Source organism: Petaurus breviceps, unplaced genomic scaffold (assembly GCF_028583685.1).
Source record: "Petaurus breviceps papuanus isolate PSGF00001 unplaced genomic scaffold, PetGlider_PUasm1.0 138, whole genome shotgun sequence".
Lineage (NCBI taxonomy): Eukaryota > Metazoa > Chordata > Mammalia > Diprotodontia > Petauridae > Petaurus > Petaurus breviceps.
The window spans coordinates 12754541-12768621 of NW_027185694.1; the positions used below are offsets into that span (position 1 = coordinate 12754541).

General features: G+C 36.5%; 1 long non-coding RNA gene across 9 annotated transcripts in view; it reads right to left on the reverse strand.

Moving 5' to 3' along the window:
* Nucleotides 1–14081, reverse strand: part of LOC138175386 (uncharacterized) — a 284137-nt gene that overhangs the window by 242793 nt on the left and 27263 nt on the right. The gene's annotated exons all lie outside the window — the stretch shown is intronic.

A 14081-nucleotide genomic window follows, 5' to 3' on the forward strand; every position in this document is an offset into this window, starting at 1 on the left:
ACACACACACACACACACACACACACACACACACACACACACACACATACACACACACTGAATAAACTCCAGTTGCTCCCTATTGCCTCCAGAATCAAATACAAAATGCTCTATTAGACATTTAAGCATTTTATAACCTAGCCCCCTCTACCTTCCCAGTCTTCTTATACCTTACTCTACAATACATACTCTAAGCAAGTAACACTGGTCTCCTGGCTAGTCCACAAACAAGACTCTTGCAGCTCTGGCCATATTCTCTGGCCAAATTCTCTGACTGCTGGTCTCCCTGGCTCCTAACTAAAAGTCCTAACTAAAATCTTACCTTCTACAGGATGCCTTCTTCATTCTCTCTTAATTCCAGTGCCTTTTCTCTGTTAATTATTCCCTATTTATTCCATATGTAGCTTGCATGCATATATATATATACATATCTTTGTATGCATGTTGTCACCCCCTTTAGATTGTAAGGTCCTTAAGAGCAACAAGTGTCTTTTGCCTCTCTTTGCATGCCCAGCACTTAGCACAGCGTCTGGCACATACCAGGCACCTAATACATTTGTTTACTGATTTATCCTATATACAGTTTGCTTTGCTTACATCTGTTTGCATGCTGTCTCCCCCATTAGACTGTAAGTTCTTTGAGGGCAGGGACTATCTTTTGCCTTTTTGTATCCCCACCACAGAACACACAGAAGACACTTAATAAATGTTTAATGACTGACTGATTGATTGCTGGGCTCAGAAGGCCAGTGCCTTTTCAGGGCTGGTAGGTACACTTTTCTCTACCCCAAAGAAGTCACAATTCTTGACGCTGTCTTTCTCAGTGTGTTCAGTTGCCTCGTTTATCCTTAGGTCACTGCTACTGTTGGGATACTACCGTCAGCTCTGACAGGAAGTCCACATATTCAAACCTTTCAAAGTTCACAAGATTGTCCTCTGATCAAAAGGGGAAGTGGGGAAGTGTCCCACTCTCTCTGGGCTCACTCCACTTCCACCATCATGCTCCCTGTATAATAAAGAAGTACAAGAGATCTCCCACCTCTAAGTACTCCTGAAGCTTGATTGCTTCAGATCCTTCCTCTGATAGGCCAAAAGGTGTGAAATTCTTTCAACCAATCCCAGTACATCTGATTTCATCCAATAGTCTGAAGTACTTCATTCTGTCAGTGAATCAATAAACGTTTCTTATACACCTATATGCTAGTCACTGTGGCTAAAGACTGGAGATAACAAAGAAAGGCCAAAGAGAGTCCCTTTCAAAAATCTCATGGTATAATAAAGGAGACCACATAAAAATAATTATGCACAGACAAGTTATGCACAAGATAAATTGGAAACAATCAACAGAGAAAAGGAAATAGAATGAAGGGAGATTCGGGGATAGTTTCTTATAGAAGGTGGGATTTGAAGGTAGAACTTTAAAGAAGCCAGGAAATCTCAGAGGTGAAGATAAGAAAGGAAAGCATTCCAGCCATGGAGAAAAGTCAGTGAAATGCCTAGTCGAGAGATGAATGTCTTGTACAAGGGACATCAAGGAGGCGACTAGGGCTGCCGGATTGCAAAGCACCTGGGAGGGATGAGGTGTAAGGTGTAAGAAGACTGGAAAGGTAGGAGGGGGAAGAAAGAGGGTAAGAGAGTCATGAAGGGCTTTGAACTCAAAGTAGAAGCTTTGAGAATTGATCCTGGAAGTGATGGAGAACCACTAGAGTACACTGAAAAGAGGGAGGGAGATGACACAATTATACCCATGCTGTAAGAACATTATTTTAACAACTGGGTGGAAAATAAACTGGAGTGGGGAGAGACCAACCAACAGGCTGGCTGATGCAATAGTTTAAGCTTGAGGTGATGAGGACTTTCACTAGGGTATTGGCAGTGTCAAAAGAGAGAAAGGGGTATATTTGGGGGATACTATGAAAGTAAAATTGATAGTCCTTGGCAATAGCTTGGATATGGAGAGGTGAGAGAGAGGAAGAGTCAAGGATGATACCTAGGTTTGAGCCTGGGTGACTTAGTGAATGGTGGTACCATCAACAAGTGAAAGGGAAATTAGGAAGAGGGAAAGGTTTAGAAAAAAGATAAATAAGTTCAATTTTGGATATGTGGTGTTTAAGATACCTATAAAACTTTTTTTTTAAGCAATCGGGGTTAAGTAACTTGCTCAAGGTTACATGGCCAGTTATTTCTGGGTGTGGTGCTGAGTATCTGAGCCCGGATTTTGATCCAGGTCATCCCGACACTGGAGCCGGTGCTCTTACTCTGAGCCACCTGGCCACCCCCCTATAAAACTTTTGATGTGAGAAATCCAATGGGCAGTTAGAGATACAAAACTGGAGGTCAGCAAAGAGGTTAGGGCTAGATAATCAAATAAAGATTTATTTTCACCTAGTTTATATCTTTGATTAATTGACTAATAATGTAATTCAATCAAAGAGAGTACTAAAACATAAAGCATCTTCTTGTTTTTATCATTATTCAGACATTTCAGCAGAATCTGACTCTGGTAGATGTTCCTCCTATCACCAGTGCAAAAAAAAAATCACCTCAACAATTATAAGATGGGATAGGCATGATTAGACAGCAGTTATTCTGATAAGGATTTGAAGGGTTTAGTGGGCTACAGTCTCAATGAGTCAATGACATGATATAACAGTGAATAAAACTAGTGCAAACTTGGCCTTCATTAACAGAGGCTTCCAGAAATAAAGAGATGACATTCCCACGATACCACCATCAGACTTCATCTGGAGCATTGTGTTCAATACTGGCTCCCAAAATTTAAGGAGAACATTTATAAACTAAAGATTGTCCAAAGAAAGGCAACCATTATGGTGCAGGGCCTTGAGTCCACATCACACAAGTACTGACCAAAGGAACTGGGTATGTTTAGCCTGGAGACCAAAAGACTCAAGAGAGCACAATAGCTGTCTTCAGTATCTGAAGTACTATCGTGTGGATAAGGAAGTGATATGTTATGTTCCATTTGATTCCACAAGGTAGACCAATAATAAGATATAGAAGTTACAAAGTGGCCAATTTAGGCTTTATGCCAGGGAAAACTTCTTAGCAATTACTTGTCTAAAAATGTTATGGACTGCCTCAAGAAGTGGAGGGTTCGCCCTCTATAAAGGTCTTCAAAGCAGAAGATGGACAACAAAATGTTAGATATATTATAGTTGTGGTTCACTTTTTGTACCATTTAGACTAGATCACCACTAAAGTCCCTTCCAATTTTCAAATTCTGTGATTTTTAGATAATACTTGTACTATTTATCTCAGAGAGCTGTTGTATCAAATGAAATGATTAGTGGGAAGTATTTTGTCAGCCTTAATGCACCATATAAATATCAGATATATATAGCCAAACTGTGATAGATACTAACCAATGGAAATAAGAGGTAAGGAAAGCCCCAATTAAACAGGGAGTTATTATCAACAATTGTCCTACCACATATTCTGTTACTTTCCTCTGCCTACAAGATGAGATATACTTGCCAACAAGAAGTCATCTGGTCTGCCCAAACTCCAAGACTTTTGCTAGCCCCAGATGGGAAGTAGGTAAGATTCCCAGTTTTCTAAACTATTAAAAATTCCAGGTATTCAATAACTATTACTCAAAGCTCCTGCCTAATTCCTAATATGGTCTCCTACTCTAGATAACTGATCAATGATGTCTGTTCTCTTTAAACTTAAACTTTTGTCTGCATGCAATTATATAGCTGCCTATTCATCTTGGACTCAAATTTTTATCTTCCTATTCCCCATATCTCCAATTAAAATCCCCTTACTGGCCTTCCCATGGTCCCTGGGCTTCATCACCCTATCACTGCCCAAATCCTGTTGGGTGACACTAGCTGTGTCACATAAGGATTTTGTAAGATGAAGTTTCTCTCTTTTCACAAAATCATAACATTTTAGAGCTGGAAGAGATCTTAAAGATAAATAATCTAAAAGTTCTCAGCCTCAGGTCCACAGATCAAGAAGATCATGAAAAGATTTCAAGGTATTTGTAGACTTGGATGGGAAAAATTTACAACTTTATCTTCATTTACTTCTAACTGAAATTTAGCAATTCCTTCAGTTATGTATATAGGCAACAAACCAGAATACTATTAGGTTTCATACTGTCAAAAGAGGTCTCATGGTACAAAAAAAGGTTAAGAACCTCTGATGTAGTCTAACTCTCTTTTAAGAGACATGATTTGACTGATTTCAGATTTAATATATGTAAAACCAATATTTATTTAGTGCCAACTATGTGAAAGGCATTGTTGAGAGATAACAAGATGAATAACACAGAGATCCTTTCTAGCTTTTGTGATATTGTACTCTCCTGGTTCTCCTAATTTTTCACTCTTATGTGCCATGTAAAACAGTTTTCACAGTTCGAGACAGAATCAAATAACTTGGAAATCGTAGCAACTGAGTAAAAACTAAGCCCTCTTCAATGAGTAAAGAAGAAAATCCTGCTCAAATTATCCTGTAGGTATAGCAGGAATTTTTTTAAAAGTACCATCATATAATACACTGAAAACCCATTTACTCTTAGTAAATTACAGATATTATGTTGGAAGAGATCTTCCTATATAACCTTATCAAGCAATTTTCTAATGAAAGTCAAAAGTGATGGATACTGATTTCTCCAGTTTTCTAAGAAAACTTAGTTTCATTTTTTCTTTTCATAGTATTCTATTACTATAGAATTGTCTACTACTCATTATGAATCAAAACCAAAGACTATAGTGTTTTATATATATATATATATATACACACATATATACATTTATATACATGTATACATACATACACTTCCACTCCAGATAAACCATAGTTCACTCCTCAATAAATCCTACTTCTGTCAAAAGCACTATCATCCCTCTAGTCACCCAGGTTTTCAATCTCAGTGTTGTCTCTGTAATGCCAAGCAAAGGCAACTTCCCAAGGTTCAAAACACCAGCATAGCCACTCTCCATTTTATTCAGTGACAAATTAAGAACAGAGAAAATCAAAATACAGCATTTACCAAGTATAATTCAATAATTTCCCAGTACTACTCGACCCCTGGAAAGTACATTCATTTAGTCAATGACAAAGTCCCTCTCCTCAAATGGAGATTAGTTTCCAATCATAAACAAAGTACATTCATTTGGTCAGTCACCAAGCACAAAAAAGTCAAAAGTTTCCCACCCCTGGATCACAACTGAATTACAATTATCATCAGTTAAAGTCAAGCACCTTCTCAAAAGAGGAAGTAGAGAACACAATGGTCATATACCCCTGAGTTACAACAAGGCTAAGATATCATTACAGTATTTAATACCCAAAGAGAGGTCTTTATCTTGACCCGAGGCAAGTTCTCAGCAATCTCTGTTCCTGGGGAGACAAAGCTTAACAAGGCTACAAGATACATTGCCAATGTCCTCATTAATTAATTCTCTGTCTGCAGAACCGTCCTAGGATCCCAAAAAACATCAGCAATATCCTCTTCCATACAACAAGAAAATCCTTCTTCAGGTCTTCTGAACCAACAGCAAGATTGCAGGACCTCTGCAACAACAGCACTGTCCTTCACCAACAGACAAATCTGACAAAACAACATCAAAACAGACAGACAAAGTACCGGCATCACAGCTATGTCTCCTCAATCCTTGGCAGCTCCAGGTGGCAGCTCTCAAAAGCCCTGGGCAGCTCGAACTGGCCCTCAGAAATCCTCTCTCTTTCTCTCTCTCTCTCTCTCTCTCTCTCTCTCTCTCTCTCTCTCTCTCTCTCTCTCTCTCTCTCTGCCTCCACGATGCTGCTTCCAAAAATTCTTCTGCCTCTCTTCCTCTGCTTGTGCCTCTCTAAATCCACAGCACCAGCTCCTCCCAGTTCAGCCCTCTCTTTTCACATCAACAAGTCCATCCCACAAGTGGGATTCACAAGCTCTGGGTTTTAACACTCAACCTGAAAACCAAGTCAATACAGGGGGATCTTTAAATTCCATTACTATTACAGTCTCTGACTTCTTATTCTTGATCACTCCACATATCCAATCAGTTTTCAGATGTTGTCATTTCTATCTCCACAACATCTCTCTAGTAACATGGCTACCACCTTCATTTAAGCCTTCATCACTTATCACCTGGACTATTGAAAAAGAATCTTAATTAATCTTGCCCTACTCCAACCAATCCTCCACAATGCAGTCAAAAGTGAGTTTCCTCAACCATAGATCTGAACATGTTATTCCTCAATTCAATAAACTCCAATGAGTCCCTAAGATTCTAGGAACAAATATCAACTCTTCTTTTTGGCACTCAAACCTCTTACAACATGGTCCCAACTTAAATTTCCAGCTTTTATACACATATACATATACACTATGATCCAGCCAAACTGGTGTTTTTACTGTTCCTCACACAAGCACTCCATTTCCCATCTTGGTGTCTTTGTATTGGCTGTCCCCAGTCCCTGAAAGGCATTCCTTCCTCTCTTCCACCTATTAAAATAGCTAATTTCCTTCAAGATTCAGCTTAGGAACAACTTTCTTTTACAAGAAGTCTTTCCTAATCCCCCTAGTAGCTGGTGCCTTCTCCACAAAAATGACCTTTTATCTATTTTGTATATAATTATACATACACATGCTGTCTCCCCTGGTTAATTGATAAGCTTCTTTATATACCAAATTTTTAGCATGCATTACGCATTTAATAACTGTCTGTTGATTACTGACTGATCAATATTCTGAAAGCAATGAAGCTGGTATTCCCAGGAACCAATCACACAGCTCTATCACAAAGGTAAGTCATGAGTAACCTACCCAACTATGTGTTATCATCTCATACCAGTTCACTCACTTCATGTGCCACTGTTTTTTATCTTTTTATTAAAATATGCCTCTCATTTTTATGCCTATTTTCAGAAGTCATCTAATTAGAATGTCTTTGACAGGAATAAAACTCATGCCCCTACACAAGGGAAAAAGTCATTACATCCACAGATAGAAATTATCAGTATCTATTGCTTTGTAATATCAAGAACAGAGGATATATTTCTTCCTACAAGAAGATTATCCAAATGCTTAAAGTAGCATCAGTTCCAGCTTGTGGCCTTAATTGCCATAAATGTTTCTTACTCAATAAAAACCAGTTTTGTCCTTTTCTCATCACACTTGCGTAGATTCAGCCATAAATTGAACTAACTCATCTGATGCAATTATGATTTAGGGAAGACAAAGACCATCATCAATACTCAGTTCTACCCTCCTACACCAACAGTCCAATCTTACTCCTGCCAAATCCCCAAACCTTGAAACTCCCACCCACAAGCTGCCAAACCCTCTGGTTGCCCTATCATTGGCAGCAATTACAATGCTCTCTTAGTTTAAAAAAAAAAGGTTTGTGATAATCAGAAAATTCTTTAAGGCCAAAAGAATGCAAGGAATTTTATGCTAACTTAAATATTTCAAGATTTTAGTACACTAAATGTTTAGGAAAATCAAAGAAGTTTATAATTCCAAATCTCTTAATTCTACTAAAAAATGTCTCTACATTTTGCCAACTGCAAAATGGTTGCTACCTCTCTCAACGAATATAAAAAGCCAATTTGAGCATAAAAAGCCAATATGAAAATTGTTATACAATGTGAAATGACACAAATCAAAGCAAGTAGAACCCGGAAAACAGCATACACGATAACTATACTGCAAATGGAAAGAACAATAACAACAAAGTAGGACTGAAGGATCGAACTCCCAAGAAGAGAGGTGAGGAACAATGTGTAAAACATTGTATATACTATCAGACTTAGCTGATATGGTTTTGTTTTGGTGAATTATTTTTTTAATCCTTTGTTAAAATAAATGGCTCTCTTTCAAGGGGAGGAATATACTTGGAAATGAAATTATGTAAAAACAAAATATATCAATAAAAATTTTTATAAAAATAAAACTATTATCCATACACAAAATCACGAAAATAAAATATGGTCTATTTTGTTGGCTCTTCATCCATGCCATGCCTTCTAACTGTAGGTGTCTACAAAGGGGCCACTTCTTTTCTCCCCCAGCTATCCCATCTCCTTTGGCTATCTCATCAGTTCCAATGGATTCAATTCTCATTTCTATGAAGATGATTCCCAGATCTACATATACATTCCTAATCTCCTTTCTGAGATCCATCCCTGAATCACCAACTACCTTTTGGACTTCTCAAATTAGACATCCTAGGGGCGGCTAGATGGTGCAAGGAGTAAAGCGTCGGCCCAGAGTCAGGAGGACCTGAGTTCGGTTCTGGCCTTAGACACTTAACACCCACACAAAAAACTAGTCGTGTAACTTGAGCAAGTTACTTAACCCCAATTGCCCCCCAAAAGGCAAAAAAAAAATTAGACATCCTACAGGCATCTCAATTTTGACAAGTTCACAGCCTCAATGTCGTCCTTGATGCCTCACTCTCATTCACTACACACATTGAATCTGTTACTAAATCATTTCTACAATCAAAAATTCTATTTTATATGTCTCCTCTCCACTCAAACAGCTAACAGCCTAGTTCAGGCCCTCATCTTCTCATGCCTTAACGATTATAACAATTTAATTGGCTTTCCTACTTCAAGTCTTCTCTCTCAAATCCAACTTCTACTTAGTGCTGCCATAGTGATGTTCTTCCATGTTACCATCCTGTGGCTCCCTGTTACCACCAGCATCAAATACAGAATCCTTTGTTTGTCACTTAAAGGTGCCTTCCTACCTTTCCAGTCTTATCCTTTATTCCTCTCTTCACATTCTATGATGTAACTATTACATGCTTTTCCTAACACACAACACCCCATCTCCCAACTCTGGGTCTTTGTCCTAGCTGTCCTTGCCTTGAATGCTCTCCTGTTTCATCTCTGCCTTCTGATTTAGCTGGCTTTCTTCAATCAGCTCAAATTCCACCTTCTTTATGAGGTTTTTCCTGGTCCCCTCCAAGTCCTCTCATCCCTGCTAATGATTACTATCTGAGATTACCTTCCATTTGTATGTTTTATATGTACTTTGCATATTGTCTGCCTTATTAGAATGTGAGTTCCTTGAGGATAGGTAGCATGCTTTTGTCTTTCCTAGGGCAGTTTCTGACACATAGTAAGGGTTTAATAAATGCTTGTTGACTTGTTGCTTGCTGACTGAGTGACTAGTAGTTGCCAGCAGGAGGCTTAGCAAACAGAAAGGGAGATAAAAATTTTTCCAGAATACTCTAGCAATTAATTTGTATGTTTGCTGACTGTGGTCTATATAGTATTTATGCTGCTTATATTATGGAAAAATAACAGGAGAAAAATGATGAATGGCATTATAAGGCTTGCTTAAGCTGAAGCTGAAGAGTTGAAAACTTCTAGGTACCTGCAGCAGTTAATAAACAAACTAGCAGTCTACCGTGACAATAAGCAGTGACATTTTCAAATTGTGCCACAAAAGATTGGTTTCATTTTAGGTATGGAAAGCAAATGATACATTACAAGTTATCTGGAATTGTGCAATAATATATTTGACTTCTTCCCAGAGGCATTTATCAACTATATGTTAAATGCAAGTAGATCTCTTCACTCGAGGAAAATGTGAAACAGCATGAAAACATCCCTCTGTATTCTAGCTTATTAGAGACAGGGAAGAGATCCTAAATGATATGGGGGAAATAATCTAAAATAAAAGCCAGAAAGAAAAATAGTCTAGGAAAACAAAAGGGAATCAAAGCTACAGTCAACAGAAGAGGCTAGTGAAATAATATAATTTGTACAATTAATTGGAGAAAAGATTATGAACTTCTAAAACAATGAGACAGATACAAGGTTCCCCCATATGAGGATGAAGCCTGACATCAAAAGAAACAAACTCATGTTCTAGAAAACAACAATGAGGATCACAGGTACTAACCGTTGTGAAGAAATACTACTAGCTCCAGGAAGAAGAGACATGTAATAGTTAATGATTTTCTATAGAGGAGTACAGAAGAAGGTGTATGTAAAACTAGAAGATAAGTGATCTTAGCAGAATATATATCTATTCAATCTCTATCGAGACTTATCAAATCCTCCTACCATTACTCACTCTGGATGGTTAATGTGAGTCTGAATGATGTCAGAATTGGGAAGAATTTTTAAGGACAATAAAATACAGTGGGAAGAAAACTGATACAAAGTCAGGGAACCTAGCAAAGAATATCTCTGCTAAGCTAGTTGCTATCTGTATTACTTTCTTATTATCTTATTATTTTCACTATGATTTAACCATTGTAAGTTGCAATATCCTTATCTGTAAAATGAAGGGATTGAATTAGAAAACCTCTAAGGTCCCTTCCAGCTATAAAATCCTATGATATTATAACTATGAAGTCCTGGACAAAAACCTGAAAGCCTTAGGGACAAATGAAGGTTGAGAAGGACATATGAAATTAACAGCTGCTAGCTGGTGGTATAAAAATGGACATTTGCTTTTATGAATCATTGTTTTATATAAATGATAGGGCTTTCAGCTAGGGATGAAGTGTATCTCAGGAGTAGTGGAAAGAATGTGATCTGATCAAGAAAGTTTCAAAATGAAAATGAAAAGAAAAGACAAAATTCTAAATCTGAGTACAATTCACATATAAAATAACAGTGAAATGTGTCAAGTGATTCACAGAACACTAGAAAAATAATCAAGAAAAATATCCAGATGTCTATCAATCAATAACAAAGTGACCTATAGTCTGATTTCACATTTAACTGTAGGCTCCATTCCTTGACCCTGAAGTTCAATATTTTTATTAATGATTTAGACACAGGTGACATGTTTATCAAATATGCAAATAACACAAAGCTAAAGGGGATAGCTAACACATTTGGTTATAAATTTTAGGTTTTTAAAAAGAAGATTTCAACAGGCTGAAACAATAGGTCAAATTTATGAAATGAAATCTAATAGGGACAAATGTAAAGTCACATACCCTGGTTCAAAAATTAAATTACATAGAACAAAATGGTGAAGACCAAGCTTGACAGAAGATAATATGAAAAAGACCTGAGAGTCTAAGTAGACTATAAACTCAACAAGAGTCAGAAGTGTGCTGTGGCAGCCAAACATTTTTCAAAAGGGTAATGCAATGGAAGGTTGTATCATATAAATGCAATGTATAAAATAAGGTAAGTATGCTACCACTGGTAAGACTACATCTGGAGAATTATAGTTCAATTTTCCAATTCTGGGTGCCACACTTAAAAATATATTGACAAACTGAAATAGAGCCAGAAAAAAAAAGAAACAACATGGTAAGGGGACTCAAAATCCTGTCACATGAGAACTATTTGATGAAACTGGGAATGCTTAACCTATAAAAGGAAAAAAAACCTGGAATATGTGTGTTGTTCTTGAAGGTTTGCCATATGAAAGAGGGATAATATTGTGTTTAAAATCAGAGGTCAGAACTAGAAGTGAGTGGTAGAAATTATAGGGAAGTAGATTTTGCCTCAGTATTAGAATAAACAGCAATTGCAGCTGTCCAATGAGCTACCTCACAAAGCATTGAATTTCCCATCAGGGAAAGTCTTCAAATGGGAAGTTCATGAATACCTGTGTTGGATAATGAAAACAATTACGTATGTTTAATATGATTGTATATGTATAGCCTGTATCAGATTGCATGCCATCTTGTGGAGGGGGAGCAGAGGGAGGGGGAGAAAACTTAGAACTCAAAATCTTATAGAAGTAAATGCTGAAAACTAAAAACAAATAAATAATTTTTAAATAAAGTATTATGATTACCAAAGAGAAGAGGAAATAAATCATGTGGGGAAATTGCTATAAAGAACACCCATAAGTTGTTGATAAAACTAAGACTGTTGTAATTGGCTGATAAGTTACCTTGGGTAAATCATCTAAGAATTATAAAATTAGGAGTTTATTGCTGTATTAAATGTCTATTAAGTTGTGATGACACAATAGATGACAAACTATTGATCAGGAAGAATAGAGAGGTTTGGGCACATCATTAGAAACTACTGAAATCACTTGCATCTTCTCTACAACTGTGATTAATCAATATCTCAATGTAATCACCTTGGGAGGACAACAAAACAATAGCAGTAGTAGTTTGTATAAAATAAAATAGTTCAAATAGACCTAAGATGAAAAGATGGGAGAGAAACAGAATGAATTGATTATGTCACAAAAGATAAGGAATGAGAGAAAAAGAATAGTTAAAATGAGGAAAAGATAACCAGTCAACATACATTTATTAAGTGCTTACTACATTCAATGCACTGTGCTAAGCACTTGGGAAAGAAAGGCAAATTCTGCAAAGTCGTTTGGAACTATACTGTGACCTTTTGATCCAGTGATACCACTACTAGACCTACACTCAAAAAAGATCAAAGAAAGAAGGGGAAAAGACCCATATGTACAAAAAGATTTATACAGTTCTTACTGGTTTGTCAAAGAATTAGAAACCAAGGGGACTAGGCAATCCAAGAACACATGTACCAAAAGAGGGGAGAGGACATATAAGTAAAATTTTTGTAAAATTAATAATTTAGTATTTCAAAGTAATAGAATTTTGTGTATTGTGGGTATGTATGTTTGTGTTAAGGTCAGGATAAGATTAAAACTAGTAAAACATCAAAATCCCATTCTCATTCTGATAAGAAAAAATAATTTTAAGAATTAAAAATATTAAGTGAATGAAAGAAAAAAGCATTTTTCTTTCTGAATGCAGAGGTAATGAATTTCCTGATTAAAAGGAAAGGGGTAATTGAATGGATTAAAATGTATTTTACATTCAGGATCATAATTGTTAGAAGTGATTTAGTGCAATGCTTGGAACATAGTGGGTCTTTTCAGAAGAGAATGAAATAGTAGAACTGAAAAAAAAATAATAGTGGGAGATTTTAATGGAATGTGATAAACCAAGCAAAAAGATAAACAAATAAGTTACAAACTTGAAAAGAGCACTCAAAAGTGGATCTGAAAGCTACAAGGAAAAAACTGAATAATAAAACTAGGGAATTTTTTTTCAAATGCACTGATAACACTGAAAAATCTATTAGTATTCAAGAACACAAAGAATTAATCAATTTGAAATGTACTAATTTTAAATATTACTGAAAATTGTGCTGCAATAAAAATAAGCACCATGGGCAATAAGGTCAAAATATGAAGGCTATACAGAAAAATTACTTGAATAATATTTGATTTAAAGAACAAATTATAAAAACAATTTTAAATAGTTTTAAAGAAAATTGCTAAGATCAACTCAACTAATTGATCTCTATAATCTTATGAAACATAGACTTGGTTGAGGTACTTTATATTATCTATGATTCTTCCATTTCCCTCTAAAATTCAGTTACTAAATTGTTAATTCTACCTCTTTAATCTCTCTTATATTCGTCCCCTCTCCTTTATTCATCAATATAATCAGCCCTACTTTTGGTAGAGCTGATTATCCCATAATATCCCATAAACCAGCTCCAATCCCATATCACCAAACATTTGAAATGAACCTTCTATAAGCATTTCACACATAACATGACCAAAATAGAACTCATTATCTTTCCCCCAAAATCCATCCCTTTCCCAATCTTCCCTATTCTTGTTAACAGAACCTTCAGTTTCCCAACATCAGCGTCATCCTCAAATACTCATTCTCAACCAACATATCAAATTAGTTATCAAATTTTATTGTTATAACTCCTCATCTGCTCTCATTTCCACTCACATAGCCACAATCCTAGTTTTCAGGTCCTCATCACCACTTGCCTGGACTACCGAAATAATCCCTTAATTAGTCCCTCTGCCTCAAGTTATCTCCCCACTCCAATCCATCTCCCACATAGCTGCCAAAATGATTTTCTTAAAATCCAGGTTTCATCATATCAGTGGTCCCCTAATACCTCTAGGATCAAATATAAACCCCTGGGTTTGGCATTCAAAGCCCTTTGCAACCTGGCCACAACTTACATTGCTAACCTAATTTCACATTGCTCCCCCATACACACCATGGCCTAGTCAAACTGGCCTTTTCTTCATCCACTCCATCTTCCCATATCTGTGCCTTTATGTTAACTATCTCCACTATCTAAAATGTCTT